This window comes from Polyodon spathula, chromosome 3 (assembly GCF_017654505.1).
Source record: "Polyodon spathula isolate WHYD16114869_AA chromosome 3, ASM1765450v1, whole genome shotgun sequence".
NCBI lineage: Eukaryota > Metazoa > Chordata > Actinopteri > Acipenseriformes > Polyodontidae > Polyodon > Polyodon spathula.
In genome coordinates this window covers 91,195,851-91,216,938 of record NC_054536.1, presented here as the reverse complement: position 1 = coordinate 91,216,938, position 21,088 = coordinate 91,195,851, and the positions used below count along the sequence as shown (strand labels likewise).

At 36.2% G+C, this 21,088-nt stretch overlaps 1 pseudogene; it reads left to right on the top strand.

The window, feature by feature from the left end:
* Positions 1-20,006, top strand: part of LOC121309581 — a 21,912-nt pseudogene extending 1,906 nt beyond the window's left edge.
* Positions 20,007-21,088: the final 1,082 nt, after the last annotated feature.

Genomic DNA, 21,088 nt, shown 5'->3' with positions numbered 1-21,088 from the left:
AGGCTGAGAATGTATCTACAAATCAAGTTATATTGAATAATAAATATCACTTATTAAAGTAACGCATTATGCACATCTGTATGTTACTCAGTACAGATCCATATCACTAAAGAGCACTGTTCATTCATGTGTACATAGTAAGTCATCTGTAAAAGCTTTTCCAGGGCAGTACAAGCTGTGCAAGAAGTAGAATTATCTGTGTACAACTTCTGTTGAGATGACACAGTACTGAACATAACATTTGTGTTGCACAACTCTCATTAGAAATAACTCGAATATCAGGCACTGAAACATGCACACATTGCTATCTAGTGGTGTACCTTGATGACAATGAAAATATACCACAAGCTTATTACAGAAGTGTGCAGCAGGCCTGGTTAACTATATGTGCCCCCTTACCTCTGGCCTGTCATTACTGTCTAAGCTACTTTATTTAGATTTAATTTGTAGATACCATATCTGCTTCTCGCTGTCCTTGCCAGTGCTCTATCTATGTTCAGTGATGTGTATAATGGGAACATTGAAGTTCTGAAGAATCATCTTGCACATTTTTAACACTTCTTTAACTAAGTTCTGTTCTGTTGTATCTGATCTGCTTCCCTGTTTAGTACAGTTTCAGTTGTACAGAGTAATGTTAAATGTGCTTGCAATGTTTAGGTGAGACCTGAGACCGCACCAATGTTACTGTGGCTGCAGGGCTGTCCAGGAGGGACTTCAATGTTTGGACTGTTTGTTGAACACGGACCTTATGTTGTGTATCAAAACCTTACTGGTAAGTATTCATTTCAAAAGTGTATTCGAAAGAAAGACATTTAGGCGTGTGCTGCTTCTTCACCTTTTTTTCTTCACCTTTGTGTTTTTATTTTTATTTTTTGGTTCTCTTTCATTTAAATCTGTTATAACAAATGCTAGGATCTTCGTCAATATAAAATATGCGCAATATAGTCCTGTAATGGACTAAACATTAGCGCCGTTTTTTTTCAGAAAAGAAAGGAAAACGTGCATCTCCACCATACATCCTTGTAATTTCTTGCTAATTCTAAAAAGGCTTTATATGGAGTTATATCAACTGTACTTCTGCAGCTCATAAATCATATGAATCTTGAAAGACATTTCTATCGAAATTATTGAATCAGTAATGTAACCAAATGGCCTTTTTACGGTTCAGTTCTTTTTATCTAAAATGTCACCTTGGTTTAACACTCTTGTATTTTTATATGCAGTGGGTGCAAGGAAGTTTCCATGGACCTCAAAATATTCAGTGCTGTACATTGATAATCCAGTACGTGATTTTCATCTAACTTCTTCTGAAAATACACAGTATGCTTAAAGTAATGGGAACAACCATTTAAAATTATTGTTCAGTTCATGCACTTTGATCGTTTGATCTGTTAACCCTATCTAAGATGTGCGACAAGGACTTAAAGGTGAACTTCTGCACAAGAGAATTTGTAATGTTATACCGCCACTCATCTATGATCCAATATTACCAACACCTATTGTTAAAAAAACATTTTTGTGCTTTTTGTCATACCCTGTTACCAATATTAATACATGATTAGTTGGAATATAAGTGTAAGACAAATAAAATACCTGGAGTGGATTAACTATATATGAAATTTACATATTATATATATATATATATATATATAATATATATAAATATATATATATATATATATATATTCAAAACGTTGAAGTTTTGCACATTAAAAATGTTGAATTATGCATTTTTTGCAAGACTTGATCAAATTATTTACAAAGAAGTCTTGTTTAGAAGGTCACGCAATAAATCACAGATCAGGAACCATGTTTTAAAGCGTTTGTGTTTGCTGTATCTTGGTATACAGCATCTTAAACAATCTGATTACAATGTGTTTGAACTGTCCTGATTTCATGTGAAGCAGAGTAGGGTGGAGGACCTTGTATATTGAGAAATAAGATTGGGGATTTTATACCACTTACAATACTGTGGGGGTGGGGCACAAAATGAGAATTACTGTACTCCCACGTTTTTCAAAAGTTTCAAAAATAGAAATGAATACATAATGTACAGTCCATCATACGGTAAGGGTTTATTTTTAATGTTGTAACTTGAAATGTGGTGTTTCTTTGACATTTTTAGTTCTGGAATCTGTTTAAATGGTCATTTTCTAAAGCATTCGCAGCTGTTTTAGTTTAACCTTGTTGAACTACCTACCCAGCTCAAGGGGCATACTCATATACTTCTGTAGGTTTCTGTCTGACATCGCATGTCAGTGTTGCATCCCACTGGGAATGGAAGTACCTGAACTCTGACCTCTGTGGACGGTGCATAATATACTTCGTGCTAGGGAGTACTTCCTTCAGACCTTATCACAAGCATATGCCAAGTGGCGCTTGGGTACTTCAATATACTGAAATATTGCCCTAGCAGAGAATTTGCCTGCCATAAGTTAAACTGGTGATATCTCTGATACCATAGTTCAAAATGTTTGCTTTCCTCAGATGTTAAGATGTCAGATGTTTATTACTTCCAGCCTACAGAGCTGTTCTACATACTAGAAATAAAATGTACGATCCATCAATTGTAGCCCTATTGTGGTACATGTTGAAATGTAGGGGTTTTTTCTAATTATCGTAGCCGAAGTTTACCTAAATTGCTCAACTCTAACTAAATAACAAAAAATAACATTATGCAGGCTTACATTATTAAGAGTCATCATGTTGTATAAAACTAATTAAAGATATTTGACTATAATATGTATTATAAATATTATGTTGAGATGAAAGTGCCTGCCTCTGTGTGAACATTTGTGTTATTCTCTCTTCATTAGGTTGGCACTGGATTTAGTTTCACTGATGATGACAAGGGATGTGCTCGCAATCAGGACGATGTGGGGAGAGACTTGTACAGGTTAGAAACAAAGTTCATTTCTATCGGTGTTTCAGACACAAATTCATCTGTCAAGCATTTTAATACTGTCTGCTGTCTGTAAGAAGGGATGTCCTGCAATAATGTGTGCTGTGTTAATGTAGAGCTGTCCCTAATGCTGTGTTTCTGTTCCCACAGTGCACTTACCAAGTTCTTTCAGATATTCTCAGAGTACCAGAACAATGAATTCTGTGCAACAGGAGAGGTGACTATCTACTGTTTTAATGAACTATATGTACAGGGGATTTTAATCACATTTGTAACACCCTTCCTCATATCATGTATAATATTCTTAATCATGTTTCAGTAGAGCAGTTATATTTTTTTCATAATTCCTACTACTGTATTTGCAATATATTTTTCAGCTACATAAAACCATAACATTGTTAGACCTGTAAACTTGTCAGTTCTCCTGCAATAAAATTAAGTATGTTTCTTTACAGTAGCTAGTCATACTGATAGGCTGATAGACATATCGATCTATCAATTTGATGAACAAATTGATTATTTGAACTATCAACTGTAAGTGTTCATGTGAGCCCCCCCCCCCCAAACAAATACCCCTGACAATTAACTTAAAGACTTGCCATAAACATCTATGATATGTTGTACTGACTGTTTGAATCTAGTTAGCAGAATCTAGTTGAATCTAGTTTACAAAAGATTGATAGCTTTTTGCTTTTATAGCCGCACCACAATAATGTTTTTTGGAAGGATATACCTACAATTTGTCTTTCTGTATTGCCTTGATTACTGGGAAGCTACCAAAATAAATAAACTGTAAACATAATCAGATCTTAAACCCGAAACTAATCACAAAAACATTTGATCTGCTATTGAATTTGTATTATATCCGTCTTGTGTGGTGGAAAGGAATTTTTTCTTCCTATTACAGAATAGCCTTCCCGGAGAGTCTGCAAGAACCAGATTTTGATATTCAAGGTGGATAAATCAACCACTTTAGACTTTAGTGATCAGTCGTCAAGGAGTAGCTTCTTTTCTTACAGTGATTACATATCAAAAGCTTTTTCTTCTTTAGTCTTATGCTGGGAAGTATGTTCCTGCGATTGGTTACTACATCCACAAGAACAATGCCTCTTCTAAAATCAAGATCAACTTCAACGGGGTTGCAATTGGAGACGACCTCTGTGATCCTGAAGTGGTAGGTTCTTTTACTTCTAATTAGGACAAATGCATATTTTATGTTGTAGACCTATCATGATAAAAGGAAGTCCTTTCGTGGATAACTTCCTAATGGCTTTCAATTACTAATGCCTACCACATGCTACAGTTACTGGATTTAAAATAATTTTTTTTTTTTTTGTAAGTTGATTTGAAGTCATGATTGTGAGATGTTTGTTTGTTAATTTAATTTTGAAGGTTAACCTATTTTACTTTATTGTTCTTTGTTCAATGTGTATGCTGGGCAGATGTTGGCCAGCTACGTGGAGTTCATGTACCAGAGTGGCGTAGTGGATGAGAAGCAGAAACAGTTTGTTCAACAGCAAGCTGATTTGGTAGTGAACTACATCCAGCAGAAGAAATGGGTCGAAGCCTTTGAAGTATGCACCAGAGGGCTCTACCATGGCCTTAAAATCTAAACCATCTGAGTAGAGGAAAGAGCAGCCTGGGGACTGGGGGGGGGGGGGGGGGGGGGGGGGTTGGTTTATTTAGAGAGGTTTTCCACAAGGTTTAAAGCTGGTTCTTGGACAATGAATTCAACAGAAAAAAAAAGCTTCCGAAACAGTTTGGTGACCAAATCCTTCCTAAGTGTATGAGGATAGTAAAACATCTCAGCTGTACTTTAAAAAGCAGATATTAGCTAAGAAACAAGTGTTTCATCTTTATCAATGTCTTTTTTTTGTTGATTATATCACAAAACTAAAGACATGACAACATTTTTATTTGTTTATTTAACCTGTTAACCAAATTCTCATTTACATTAATGCTTCTTATTAAACTCTTTGGTTCTAAAATGTTACATTTCACCAATTTTACTTGGGGATTCAAATCTTTACAATGGGTGTCTTGAACTACATAACCCCACTCTAAAAACACCCTAAACACAAATGCTCACTGATCTTCAGCTGTAGGATCATTGACAGAAACAAAATCACTTTTTCCATGTATCCCTGTGCTTCAATGAGACTGTGACATACCTCAGGCTGCATGTAGGCTGTATTTGTATATAATAATTGAAAACACCAGCAAATAACTTTTAAACACAGACTTTCCGGGGTTAACAAAAGTCTTTAAAATATGCAAGTGTGGTACCGAAAATTAACCCACTGCAGCTGTGAAGTCTGCTAGTATAAACTGGCACACTGATTATAGCTTCTCAGCCAACACTTAAACAGTTCCCATAGTCTATAAGTCTGAGTGTCTTTTGTAGATCGTAATGGTCAGTCAAATCTGTCCCTTTTACCATTATATCATGCTAAATTTGCTCAGTAATCTCTGCAGCTTACTATGCTTTTCCTTACTCTACTGTTAATGCTCATGCCAAGCCAAAATCTAATCTACCCACTGTACAGTATATCCAGTTTCGGTCACAACATAGTGGTGACCAATACAGTATGTTTCTGGGTACATGCTGGCCGCCAGTGCCACAAGATATCATCAGACAAATTGATGGCTGCTTTGAGAGCCACACAATGTCACTCCTTCCTTGCTACTTCACTCTCCACTGCCTAAGTTAGAGTATGTGTATATTTTACCTGTGTTTTACCATCTTACACTTCTATGATTTTATCGTGGTATATAAAGTTAAACTAAAAAGGTATTATAGGATATTAAAATGTAATAAATGTATTTATTTAACTGTGTGGGTAGTTTTCAAGTGTATTGGTAAGTTTTACATTCATGGCATTTACTTTCTATGTATAATCTCAGGTTGGTTAGGGATGAGAAGGCTCTTGTATTGGGAAAAGCTTTCATGCAACATATGCTTCCAATTTGTTACTTCCGCTGCCTAGAAAAATAGTGGGAAACAGGTTTTCAGTCAACTATAAACAGTTTTTATTCTCTTCATTGCGCGCTGTAAAATTGTATCTTTTCATTTTCAATTGTTGTTTTCCAGGTTTTTGATGTCTTGCTTAATGGAGACACAATTCCATACCCTTCTTTCTATCAGAATGTCACAGGCTGTACAAATTATTTCAATTTACTTCAGTGTCAGGTAAATGCAGGTTTATCATCTTTCCATTTAAAATCAAGATTTTATATAAAAAGTGTCAATTAAAATAAAGTATTTCAGATTATGTTTCCAAACCTCCTCTGTTCTGGTTCAAATATGAATTAATAGAATTGAAAAATTCCACATACATAGCTAGTCATGTTTTTTACATGTATTGCATACAGTTGGTATTGCTGCAGAGAGAAAGTGATGCACAGTACAAAAAGGTATCTTTTGAAAAATGTAGGTTTGAAGGCACTTTGCTGATAGAAAGATTAACCACATTGCCTTTAACCTGTTTGCTGCCTATGATTGAACATCCAGTCTGTTATACAGTGTGCAGATGGACAAGAAAATCTGAATGTTTTACACTTTGTATACTTTATACCAGAGTCAAGTTTAATCTGAACATTTTCCTGTTCAATTTTAAATCCCAGCCTGGGAAGGTTGAAAAATTCTGCTTCTAAGCCTTTAAAAAGCAGGCTCACATTTGAGTTCTGAATAATAAGGTGGGTATATGTCTAATGGAGTAAAATAAAATAGTCATTCCTTTCTAGACCAATTCCTGCCCATTTTCAGCAGGGCTCTTGTGGAAGTCATTTCAATCTTGTGGCTGTTTAAGGCAACTGTAAATTGAGCTCTGGTGATTCCACCCTAATTCCTAGTGGGCAGGTGTTCACTTCAGGAAACTCACAACACACACCATGGTTCTAAATGGGCCCTTTGTTGGCCACCGCTCAGGAAGCCCAAGTATTGGGTTGGCATAGAGACAGAAGAACCGTCTTAACTCCCAGAGAGCACTTGTGCGTCGTGATGAGTCTGCGGTGAGTTTTGGTTGGAGACTTAATCGTTCCACAGTTAAAAAAATAAATACAATGTAATTGTTGCTGGTTGTATACTGATGTACAATAACTGGCATATTAAAAATACTTAGCATGAAGATTATACACATATTCTTTCAGAGAAAAAAGCACGTACGTATTCAGGGTGTTCTGTTTTTCATTACACTCCCTACAACTAGACTCTGTATTTTTTATTTTATTGACTACTCTAATTTAATAACTAAAGAGAGATTGTATTCCTTTGAAAAAATGCACAGTGTTACGCTGTGGCAGAAATGGGTCCCATTGATCCTGCCCAATGTCAGATACTAGCGGTGACATGTTGGATTTAAATTTGAAACATTTCTGGCCACATGTCACTTATCTGTAAGAAAAGATCAGAAACTTCTCAGAAACTTTTTGATTGATTTATCTTTTTTCGCAGGAGCCTGTAGCTCAGTCATACTTTGGCAAGTTTTTATCACTGTCAGAAGTGAGGTAGTCTGTTCACGTGGGTAACCTAACTTTCCATGATGGGTCAGAAGTGGAAAAGCACTTGCTTGAGGATGTGATGAAGACAATCAAACCGTGGTTAGCAGTAGTGATGGATAATTACAGGGTAAGTGCTGCTGACACTACACACAGATTCTTCCACTGTACTCGTATTGGCTTTAATGGTATTCCACGTGCTGGAAACAAACCACGCTCTATTTAAATGACAGTAGCCGCCTCAAACACAAATTCAGTAATTTGATTCACGGTTGTGTAACACTGCCAATTAAACTTATGCTGTTTTTAACTGGTCAGTTAACAAACAAGCAGGAAATGGTAAGTAGACTTTTTTTTTTTTTTAAATTTGTTTCAGAAAAATGCAACCAATACACATCTGGACTAATTTCTACACATTTCATATTCAGTTTTGTCATTTTTATAAATGCATGCATGACTAGAAGTATAAGCTAGAAATTATGTTTCTGCTTCTGAGTTTGAGTTGATGTATGTGAGTGTATAAAGTTCTAGATGAACATCTCTGAAGAAACCTCAAGAATTGAGGTCACTTAGGTTCTGAGATATGATCATGTCTATTGGAAACCAAGAGTAGATGCCAATTCTTAGTTAATTACTTTAATTTTTAGTTCATTTTTTTAACTGTAGCCTGGTCATATTTTCAATTGGCAAATGTTAATGCTCAATAATATATTGTATTACATTAGCAATTATGTATGCTTTCTTAGCATGCCATCAGGCATGTGATCTTTTCATTGTGACCCATTACACCCAGCTTGTCTTCACATGTGTTTTGTGCCCTGGGTGCATGTGAACAGGCTGGCTGGTGGTGATGTCAGGCCAGGAACTAAAGACAACAGTACTTAAGTAAATGTACTGTTGCACCGGTTTATTGTAAATAGTAATTGAACAAAATAAAAGGTTTAACAAAACAGAACAAACAAAACAAACACTCAACCAAACAAGTATTGTGCTGATTTTGAACCAGCACAAGTAGCAATTGCTTTCTTTTTTTCTCTCCTCTCCGTCTCCTGTACCACGTCACTGTACACCTAACCCTGACTGAGTGAATTGTGCATCTATATATACAGATGTGCCAGGATTCAATTACTAATTCACTTGAATCCCAGCAGTTGAATTAATTTGTGCACTGCCCGTGCCCACTTACAAATACAGGCTTTATTCTGCACGTGAAGTGATTGTGCAATCCCTGTGGGTGTGAATTGATTGTGCAATCTGTGTCTAAATACAAATACAGTGAAAACCTGCTCATGTGACCACCTTTACTTAGTGACCACCTGGTCTAAGTGACCACTTTAAATTCCTCCCAGTGATATTTGTGCTTTTATTTAACTGTATTAAGCGACCACCTGTCTAACGCAACCATCGGCCACAATTCTCTTACCCAGCAACGGACTCAAACCTGTATTAAGCACCCTTACACAGGGCTATTGTTATAAGAAAAATATGGTTTTAAATGGAAAATTCAAAGGAATACGGTAACCGTGTTAGTGGTCTTTTATCCATAATCAATAAAACAACAGCGCTCTCCTGTAAAGGAAGAGAGAAAACGTAGAGAAACAAAAGGTCCTCCGTAGATGACATAATTAAAGTTATTAAACTTTAATCGGCACTAGAAAGATGCAGATACAACATTTTGAAACGGAAAGAACTAGGGCTTGAAGTTTGAAGTTTTTATTTTTGTTCACGTGACTGTGTTTTGAGCCGATTTAGTATATTAATTAAATTGTCAAATACTAACTGTCAATTACTAGTCACTTCTTTTTATCTAATGTATTTACAGTATAATCGTAAATCTCGAAAAACTACTCACTTCTAAATCTTCTGTAGTCATTTTTGTATTACTTTAGTATAAATACATGTTAATTTGGATTCATATGTTGTTTTTTTCTGACTTTATGTGAACGAAAAGACACACATTTGCTCGTTTTCCCATTGGAAATAGTGTTTGAAATATCACTGCCCTGGTCACAAAAGCAAAGTTTGTGGGGAATAATAGCCATTTTCTATACTTTTGAGGCATAAGCAATTAGGAAATAACACTTACTACCCAGGAACAAAAAAAAATAAAATAAAATTGTTACACGGTGTAATTAGGATGTAGCAGCTTAAGACTTAAAGGCAAACCGTTAAAAAAATATGGAAACAATGTGCGCAGTAATCAAAAAAGAGCTTCTGTTCATGCTGGCGTTGGTTTCAGGATGCAATGAAAGGCAGGCACAGGCATTGAAATTTGCAAAGGATTTAAAACATTTGTGTGACCTAAGACAGGAAAGTATTCATTACTTTCACAAAATAATTAGTTTTGTAAATGCATTATGTAAATGAATGTTATTAAGTTACATACTTCCTTTTGCTCATATTACATCTTCTGGCTTTTACAGTGTATGTAAGACATACATAATTGCAGGAAAGCATGTTAGAGACTAATAGTAAATTCATAAGTTATGTGCCCCCTTTTAAGAGACCACCTGTGTTGAGACCACTATTAGACTGTCCTTTGAATGGTCTCTTAATACAAGTTTGACTGTATACATTTTAAATCACCGGTGCACCAATACATACACCAACAATAACACACTACATACAACACAAAATACTCACAGGGTGAGACACCCTGCCACAGTGCACAGGCTCCACACACACAGACACATCTTTTAACTGGCTAGTGGCCTTCCAAAAGTTTGACATGGCCCTCATTACAACACAGGAAAATTAATTTCCCCCAGGCTTCAAATTATTTAACCTTTTTTTTAGCAAAAAGCACTTCTTCCTGTGAGGGACATCAAACAAGTATGGCTTTTCCTGCAGTTGTTTTAGTGTTTCACAAGAGTAAACATTAGGGAAAAAAGGCTTCTACTACAGCTTTTACATGTGGCCAGCCTCCAGTTCATTCAAAAGTTTAAGCAAAGTGTGTTTGTACATGAATAAATTATGTGTGATTTTCCGTGGTATTTTATTAATAGTCTGCCATGTAATTATTTTAGAAGGAAATATTAATGGTTTAATATAAATTATGTTAGAATATGGAACAATCATATTTATAATCATTTTATTAGTGTTTAGGCTACTGTAAAAGCCACATGTTGTTGTTGTTGTTGTTGGTTTATTTTTTTTATTTTTTTTAAGTGCAGTATGAAAGTTAAGCTACTTAAATATGGCTCAAATACTAGATTACATGAAATGTAAAAAGCAGCCCAACATTTACAAAGCAGAGTGCAGTAATTGTTTGTTATGTTACTTGTGCCAAAGCTTACAAGGTTCAGTTACTGTTCAACATTGATGTTTTTTTTTTTTTCCTGTAGTGTTGTTTCTTTAGAAAAGATTGTGTTCATCTTGTTTTTCAGTCACTAAGTGGAAAGGCAGCATTCCAGTTAGCCCTGTCCCATGTAGACCATTGTTCTGATTTTTATTGGTTAAACTTGTGGTCCACTCGGAGCCTTCTTTCATTTTATTGTGAAGACTAGACAGTAGGTATGTGTTTGTGTCAATGTAAATGGAGGGCATGCAGGGGCAAAACCATGTTTAACTGCAGCACTTTGTTCAAAGTGTCGTATTTGAGGTACACATATAATGGTATCACTGGCAAATCACTAAACATATATACTTAACTTGTCAATCATCGTAAGCCATTGTGAAAGAACAAGCCAATTGGACCTGGCTTTCAATTCAAGTTAATTTATTAAAATCCAATGAATATTCAATAAGGGGTTTTGGCTCGGCAAACTACGGTATGATTTAACATGTATAGTTAAACAGCATGTTACTTATCACATTATGGAAATGTGGGGTTTATATTTATTGTCAGCAGAATGGGCAGAACTTCCCACAGCATTAAAAGTTTCCTTCTTGGCAGACCCAGAGCGAATTTCCTGTGTTAAATAGTTATTTCTTGCATTAAGATCTTGCTAATGGGAATGCCCTGTACCTGCTGCTGTTATTATTGTTAGTATTAGCATTAAGCTTTGTTCTGTGTGTGTGTGTGTGTGTGTGTGTTGTAGCGGGGGGGTGTGTGTGCAGAGGCTCTGCATATAGATGCATGTTTGTGGTGATGGAAATTGTGTTCAATTGTTTAAGTGATTTGAGGAATGGTTGGAAAAGTGTGGCATGTGGCCAGGGGGTAATTGAATGATTAATTGTCAATCTACCCCTGGCCACACCCTGTAAAAGAGAACAAAGGATGAATGTTTGGTGTGGGTTGTGTGGGTGAGTGCTTGAAGCAGAGAGTGGGAGAAACAGAAAGAGTGGAAAGCACCGTGCTAGCCGGATCTTGGGTGTGGTATTCATTTTATTTTTAAGAGTTTTGGGGTTTCTAATGTTTTGTTAAAACTCTTGATTTGTTCCTGTGTTTTGTTTCATTTGGCTAGGATGCTACATCACGAGATATACTGTATGTATGTGTGTATGTATGTATTGCAGTGGCTTTAATCTTACTTGGTTTGCTGGTTTACAGATAGACCATTATTCATGTGTTTTACTTCTCCATAAACAGCACAAGAACATCCATTTTTCACTAATGAAGTTTAATCTGAACATCCAATGTCACTTTGCCCAAAAGCTCAGGAAGTGGCTATGTTGCTCTCTGTAGGGATAATAGCTCCCATGTGGTTTGCAGTGAGGGAACTTTGACATGTGTAACGCTAGAGCCCCTGTTCATTTTCAGTCTGCAGCTCATTAAATTAAATCTGAGTCTGTTGTGATTATAGAAGAGGCCCGTGGCTTGCTCTTTTCGCAGTGCAGACCAAATGAAACTTGAGGTCACTTTAAATATCATGGTAGCCTGTTGTAATGCATCACTAATTTAGCTGTTATTTTAAATGGCTGCAGGTATCTATCTACAGCTGAGGCCCCAGATGAACAAAGAGCATTGCTTTCTTTTTCCTCTCAATTTTTCTCAAAAAGGTAATATGTCAAAAGGTCTTTATTCAATTTATCTTGCACACACACACACACACATATTCTTAAATAGCTACAATATTAGTTAAGATAATATTATAAGACCACGAACCATAACAATCCTTCAGCTAGTTATTCCAAAGTGGGATTAGTATTAGTATTCGTGTTAGTATAGGTGTGACCTTACATTTATTTTCTCTCCCAGAAATAGCATTATTTTTACGAGCCTATTCTAAGACATGCCTACGAGCCTATTCTAAGACATCTGACTTTTGTGGTATTCCTTACTGGTTTTATTTCTTACATCCACTAGGGGCAGGGTGTTGGTTACACTCTGGTGTGTTGTACTTGGTCTTTAGACTGGATTCTGAAAGGGGATCACCAGAATGTCGGGAATGAACAGAAAGTCACGTTAGTCAGTATGTGTTTGTTTTGAGTGAAGTGCTGTGGGCAAAACATTTGTAGAAATGACCTGATGCAGCTATATGTCTGAGTATTGAAAACTGGCTATAGTATTTTGACTTAAAAGACACCTATCTGGGCAGACTGTACAATGGAGACCATAAAAGCACTTCTTTCATTTGAATTTATAGGCGAGGAGGCCTGGCACAACTGATTTTAGTAAAAAGCAATTTAAATATCCAAGGCTGTACAAAACACAACGCCTCCAGGTGAAGTCACAGAACTCCTGTTTTTTATAAAGAGAATTTCCTAAGCCGATTAGGAAGATGTAATAGTATAAGATGTAATAGTATAGCATCTGTATCAAGGTCTCTTTCAAGTGATAATAATCAGTCAACATAAGAGCAAAGGAAATCAACGAGGCATGTCTGTCAGCTGGGCCTGCGCGGCAGATTGGAACAGCAAGGGCTGCTGACAACCATTTCCACAAACAGGAAACCACAGCATGTCAGAGATGAGGGTCACTGGATCCCTGGGAAAGGAGCACAGTGTTATCTGTGAGGAATTTCAACACAAATGAGCCACACTGCAGTGATATACAGAGAATTGTGAGAGTCTGGAACCAACTCCCCAGTAATGTTGTTGAAGCTGACACCCTGGGATCTTTCAAGAAGCTGCTTGCTGAGATTCTGGGATCAATACTAGCAACCAAATGAGCAAGATGGGCTGAATGGCCTCCTCTCATTTGTAAACTTTCTTATGTGGCAGGAGTTTCCCTCTCCCTGCTGCGAAAATGACAGAGAACTTCTACCTAAAGTTGCCTAAAATAAACAAGTTCTATGAGATCTTTATGAACTACCATCATCTATATTCATGTGTTGGGCATTTATTAATGTGTAGTACTGTTAACCTTCTTACCTCAAGCTGCACAATGATGTACAGTTTTACACAAACATGGAAGATCATTGTTTTGGCTAATGCTGTATCACTTTAGATACAGATTTAAAAAGTGGGTCAGCTTTTTCAAATTGTGTTTTTTTTATACTTTTAACAGTTTACAGCTGTTTGTGTTAGTTGTGACTGTTATTCATTAGCGTAGTTGCTAGATGGTATTCGTCTTTGTTCATTGTGCATGGTACATGTATGTATGTATGGTGTGTGCAATTATTACCCTTTGTTTGATTTGCCCAGGATAACAAGTTAGTGGAACTCAGTCCTGGATAGAGAATTTTTTTATTTATTTAATTTATTTAATTTATTTTTTAAGTAAAGTAACTATAACATCAAACACCTACTGAGTTATTAAGTTAACAAGTCTTAATTTATATTTACCAGCCCGATAGCTGTTTCATGCAGCACTTCTTTGTAGAAGCCTGTTTGCTAGCTTGCTGCCTGTGCTCAAGAATATTGACGAAGCATGTTTTTTTAACAATACATATTAATAAGCATACTAATTATGTAACGCTGTACTTGGTAGCTTTAAATTCAACATCTGAAAACCTTCATAAATATGGTGCCCTATGCATGACAAACATATGCACATCGGACAGTAATAAACTGCAAGTTTAGTCATTATTAAAAGGTTAACAGTTTACACATCTAATATAAGCTTGGCGTAGGTGAATTGGCTGTGTCTATGATGAACCCTGCAATGTGTGTGTTCTAGATTAAGATCATCATTAATCAGATTCAGTCATGGTTGTATATTCTAGTACAGTGCAGTGTTTCAGTACTGTATCCCAGCATTGCAAATGGTTTAATTGTTACCATATTGCACAATAAAATGCCTATAGAGGTTCAGCAAATACTGTGCTGTTTCAGTTCTGCTGTGCTTTAATTGTTCTTTCTTGTAATATAAACTGTCCTTGTAAAGTAGTTATAGTTAATTAACAATTCTATAAATAAGTCCTTCCTGTCATGCACTTCCATTAGATATACAGAACTCACATTTGCATTTTTGAAAGAAATACATGGTACAGCCATTTCCATCCCTTAGAATAGCTATAATGCATGTGTTTTTTTCACATATGAAATCTACATAGTGAATTGAAGTGCGTGCCAACGACAACTTTGAAAGAGTTAGAGTTCATTGGCTGAGATGGGAGAAAATGTGCATCAGTCAACAATATCCACAACAGAAAAAGTAGCCTGTATGGCAGGGTGGCAAGAAAGAAGCCATTACTAAAAATAAGCCATCTCAAAGCCCGCATTTAGAGTTTGCAACAAAGCATCTGAGTGATCCTGCAAAAATGTGGCAAAAGGTGTCGTGGTCAAACCAAGTTGGAAGTTTTTGGTCTAAATGCCAAGTGTTATGTTTTGCGCAGACCCAACCCAGCACATCTCCCAGTCAACACCATCCCTACAGTCAGGCATGGTGGTGGCAGCATCATGCTATTGGGACAAAATAATTTTAAAATTGGTGACCAGAAGAAGACTTACTCATTTTTATTGGGTACATGAGACACCATCTTAGTATCCACTGTAATTTTATTTTGTGGTACGTCATTATTCCTGGGAAAACGACAGAGTTTGGGCTGGTGAGGTCCTAACTGTATAAGGTAGTGCTTTTGGTTTTCAGTCAAAGTACCAACTCACTCTCCAGGATCATGGGGAGGGATAGGATCTTCTTCACTTGTATGAATGGCTCCTTCTCATTCTGTATATGCTGTAGCACAAGTGTTGCATTTGTTTGTAGTGTCTTTGCTTTTAGTGTTATTTGCTCTGCAATATGAGCAGTTTCTTGCAAAAAAATTTCAATATGAGGTACTGATTCATTCCTTACGTCCTCTAACAGTATATTACAACTTTGTAGAGGCAACCGAATTCCCCAGCACAACTATGCCAAGAACGCTCAAGAGCATCATCTTTGTCTATGACCAAGTCTATATCTGATAAATCCAGCTCTGAGTTGTTGATAGTCTTCTCTGCATTACTGGAACATTCCCAGTCACTGTCTCTGACACAGGGTTGTACAGCTGGAAACAACAGAAAAAGATGTCAAAAGAGTGATGAAAACCACTATATTATGTGTCATAATACAGTAAAATTAAGTAATTTGTTGGTGACTGAAATATATTCCCATTGTTTTAAACATACGGCACTTAAATAAAAGGTCATTAAACTACATAGAAACACAGTAATTAACAGTGTTATTATAATCTGATTTAAAATTTACTTTAAGCAATTAACAAGTAGGACAATTGTAACTTGCAAGTATCAAAATTGCAAGTATCAAAATTCTTTACATAAACTATATAATACTGAATAATGTGACTTATACAATACATTAACTTCCTATTAATTTGTTCTCATCAGTAGTGTACCAGTCAAACACAGCTAGATTATGCACATATACTGATGATACAAAAAACAAAATAATAAATAAAAAGCAGCATATATATATATACTGTAAATTAGGGGAGTTTGACCAAAAACAGTAGCCTGCTCTTATTTGTTTACTTTAAATGGACCTATTGAGAAAACTGTGATACCTAGAAACATGAGAATACAAACTTTAATTTAGCTGCAAAACTATGTATTTTCATTCTGTGATCTTTTCTACCTCCTGTAAATTATGCTTGAACAGAAAAAAATGTTGTTTTTCTCAATTAATACCTAGCTTCCAAACCTTCAATCCTAATATAATGCTAGTTTGCATTTACAGATATCGTTATACACATGAGGAATCTAAAGTGTACCTGAATAATAATAATAATTATTATTTTTTAACAAAGAAAATGCAATATGATCCGTTTCAGCTGCTGCTGTTGCCACCACTGCAGGACGACCCACTCTTCTACTGTCAGTTGGAACAGTATTTTTTAAGTTCGCAGCAGATTCAAATGGATTTTTGGGGCCATTTACCATTTTAAATGGTATATATGTGTGGCTGATTACCAGGTCTTTATGATGCTTATCGTTGTGCGTCTTATGATAGTCATAATCAAATTCTTTCACAGCAAGCATTTTAATTTTGTCCTGCATTTTCTACGTATGTTCCCAGTGTTATTTAAACAACAACACAATAAAAACTGTTTAAATTAAATATGTTCTTTTTTGTTGAAATTGATGGCAGTGTCTGTTTCGTGCATTTCAGACAAATAGTTGGAAAAATTGATTATTCAACCAATCAGTGTACAGTGTTTCAATCACATGAACAAACAGAAAGCTTGACACTGGGTCAGGTGATGTAGGAAAAATCTGGACAACTATTCATTCCTTAACCCTTCCCATTCTGGTTTTAACTGATTGTGCTATAATAGTAATTATAAACTATGAAAATACACGCAATCAGTTTGTCATTTTGTGAAGTTAGTGGGGGGGGGGGGGTATGACAACCCCACCCCTTATTTTCAGCCCTGACTATCACGGTACTCACAGCAGTCAAAATAGTTAACACTTCTCTGTCCCTGCTTTGTGTGAGCCACATTTTATTGATATTCAGCAGAGTGAGCACTGTATCTGTATTATTGACTGGTCATCTGGCTATTACCCCTAAAATCAGTTCACTCGTTTTGGACCAATCCCCATGAGGCAGCATTTGAAATGAATGGAATGTATTTGATTATTTCATTTATACTTGTACAGGTGTACCTTAATGCACCCCATTTTAAATGAACTGGTGAGAGGTAGTTTTAGAAATGCTGGTGCCTGTTTACGTGTCACCATTCATTTAATTATTACTTCAACATGAACCAAAATGTTTTTGTTTTTTAGACATAAACTTTTAAATACTTATTTTTTTTGGATCTGTGCTATTCTATTTCAGGATGTGGCACAGCTTCCGATAAGTTTTTCTAGATTAAAGGGAGGGACGCTGCTTCTAAAAATGTTGATGAACTGCAATGTAGGCTTTTCAACCACTTTCCGCAAAATGCAGATTAAAGACAAGATGCTATAGCCACCCACAGAAGCTTGCATTTGTGGTGACTGTTAATTTGATCTCTCTTTGCCTCTATATCAGGTGCTTATTTACAGTGGACAGCTTGATATTATAGTAGCCGCCCCGCCCACAGAGAGGTTTCTGCCAACAGTCCCTTGGTCCAAAGTGGAAGAGTATAAGGCGGCTGACAGATTCTTCTGGAAGGTCAATCCTGATGACTCTGAAGTTGCTGGCTATGTTTGTCAGGTGGGCGAGTTCTATCAGGTAAGTTCTATCAGTCTTTAACACTTTGATATACATTTATGGTAGGGTTTATTCATCGCAAACCTCAAGTCAATCTACTGTAGTATGTTAAACATTTCCAGATTTTGAAAAATATTCAGGTAAATCATATATGATTAAAAAAAAAAAAAAAGAGCTGCATGTTTTGGATACCTGGATCTGTCATCCATCTGCATTTTGGATTGATTCAGTATCTGGCATGTAATGCATTAAACACCTAGCATGTATGGTTGATTGTGGGATTGACATTTTTGCTGTTGATCTTGATGTTAATAGTCCAGTTAGGCCTATGAAACAAGCGAAAGGGCTTCTAAGTAGTAGGCTAATAGAGTTATCAAAGGGAAATTTCTTTGGAATAAATCCAGTCCTGTGTAATAATCTTTTGGTTTTCAGATATGGTGAATAAACACTTTGTGTACCCTGTTTTGTTTTTATTTTGTTTTTTTTGGTTTTTATAATTTCTGTATATTTTAAAGTTAAAAGACAATATACTGTAATCAAAAAACCCTCAGAGCATATTAAATGAGTAAGTGGCCTTGTGTTATTTGTTTATAGTTATGCGATAAGCATTTCATAACATAAGATTACAGAAGACAGGGAAGTGTTTGTCTCGGTGTGAACATTATTCTTCAATTTTCCCCTGAATGAGAGACATTTTGACCCATTGAACCAAACTACCACTGGCCTACACCCTCCAGTCGTTCCATGCTTAGAACGTGTATTTACAAAATCTATAAAGGTATAGTACAATGACATAAAACATCTAGAAAAAGAAAGTTCCACTCTGGGTGCCAGCAGATGTTGTAAACATAGCCATTGGGTTAGTTACAACACATCTGAAATAATTTTGCCCTCCAAGCTTGGCTGATTCCACTGCAGATGTTTTTAAAATGGAAGCAGAGCTGGAATGAAAAAGACGTGAAAGCACTGGACAGTAGGATGGTGTCAGACTGTCCAGACGGTGGCAGGAAGCTCTGTCAAAAATGACTGAATAGACTTCTTGTAAATCCACTTTGAAGTCAAGCCTGCAAATCTGTACAACATGCTGTAGTGTGGAGTAAGAGAATAGAAAATACAGAGACACTTTGTTAATTCATTACAGCCCCCACATACAGCAGTGCGCTTTTCAATAATCTCTTAAACTCCAAGGAGCAAACTTTTTATTTTGACTGTACTGTAATTGTTCAGATGAATTCCATTGGTTATGCCTCATCTACAGTGAAAAGTGTTACATAACATGCTGAAGGCTTTATACCAGAACACATTACTTACCACTGCTGCCACTACAATAATGTGTTGCAGGAATATGTTCAACATGATATTAATTACATGACATAAAGTTTTCACTAAGTTATTTTCTTTGCACTTAAGGTATCTGCCATGAAAATGCCATGTCAGCAAAACAACATTATTTGTTTATTTTAACAGGCGCCTTTATTCAAGGCGATTTAGAGACTAGGGTGTGTAAACTGTGCACCAGCTGCAGAGTCACTTACAACAACGTCTCACCCGAAAGACGGAGCACAAGGAGGTTAAGTTGCTCAGGGTGTATAGTGAGTCAGTGGCTGAGCCAGGATTTGAGCAGAGGACCAACTGGTTACAAGCCCTTTTCTTTAACCACTGGACCAAACATCCACTGTCATTTATTGATCATTATTTTTCTGTGGCTAAAGGGAACTCTGCAACAGAGAGTGTCCACTTCCAGCCTGGAACCACATCTTGCAGACAGGACATTAACAGACTTCGATCACAGTATTTCACATATTACTGCATTTTGGATAAGAATATTTAAATGTTGTAGAAATGCGTGTTTTGTAATTGTGAGTTTGGTAGTTCCGTTTAGAGTCAGATTTGTTATGCTATTGAAATAAGTTTATTTTTATTTTCTTCTTTAGGTTATTGTCCGAGGTGGGGGACACATTTTGCCTTATGATCAGCCTGAAAGATCCTTCGATATGATCGACAGATTTCTTTCAAAAACAGCATGGTAAAGATGGTAAAGCCTTATGAACTGTTTCTCATGAAATCAAGTTCGCGGTATTACCAGACTTCATCTTGCCACTGCAGTCGTGCCACTGTTTTCATGAGGGATCATTATATGATTGATGCCCCTTCTTGCTGGTTCTCATTTGTAACTTCAGTGTTTTAGATAATTATTTTTGAAATCAAAATAGATATGTAAGCATCAGTTAACAAACTAGAAGATCATGTGTTGCATAAACTGCTTTAAATCAAATCAGTCTGTGGTAGCCTTTTTATTTGAATGAACGGATACAACAATCCCTCGTTATTTACTGTCAACACGGCCTAACCATGATTTACCTGAAATGATGACAAAATGAATTAGCACTGTGTACCTTTTTTTTTTAAACAACACACAGAGGAAAAACACTTTACTATTGGCTGAGTCATTGCCATGAATATTGTTTCATTCAAAACTCTAAAAGCTCAAAAAGAAACAGTGTCATCTCATATCCATTAAAAGTGGTCAGGCATTACCAGATTGTTCATAAAGTATTTTTCAGAAAGTCCAAAGTAGTATTGCATTATCCATTTCTCTAGCTTGAGAGGTAGGAAACAAAGAAAGTAACAATGCTGGTGATGGGTGTAATAGTTACCTGTTATCACAGATGTGTTGTCTGGAAAAGTGGGCTTCACCAAAGCTATAGTAAAGTGAAGAAACAGGACTGGCAAACTTTAGTGACATGATAAGGGGTCTGTTAGAATTTTCTTTAGTAATGAAACGTGAGACTAAGTTTGTAAAAAGGTAGAAAGTTAGTATTAGCCTTTTAAAGGTCTGCATTGAGCCAAGAACATGTTAAGACACACTGCTGTCAATTTAATAATACTGTAATGTAAATATCACAGTGACAGTATTATCGACAATGTGCTTTTCTTAAATGTGGACTATTTATCTAAACAGAGGTGGATCCAAATACTGCTGCTGTTTAAATCAATGAAATATTAACCTCCCTGATTGTGTGTGTTTTTTTTTTTAAGATGCAATTTATGTTTTTAACTATCGGCCAATTATTAATTATTAAAACAGTGGCAGTATTAACATCGACCATCATTTAGATCAGTTTGAATACCCCCCCCCCCCCCCCCACACACACACACACACACACACACAAACCTCCAGTTTTGTTGATAGCAGTTCTGTTGCTCCAAACACCAATTTAGAATGT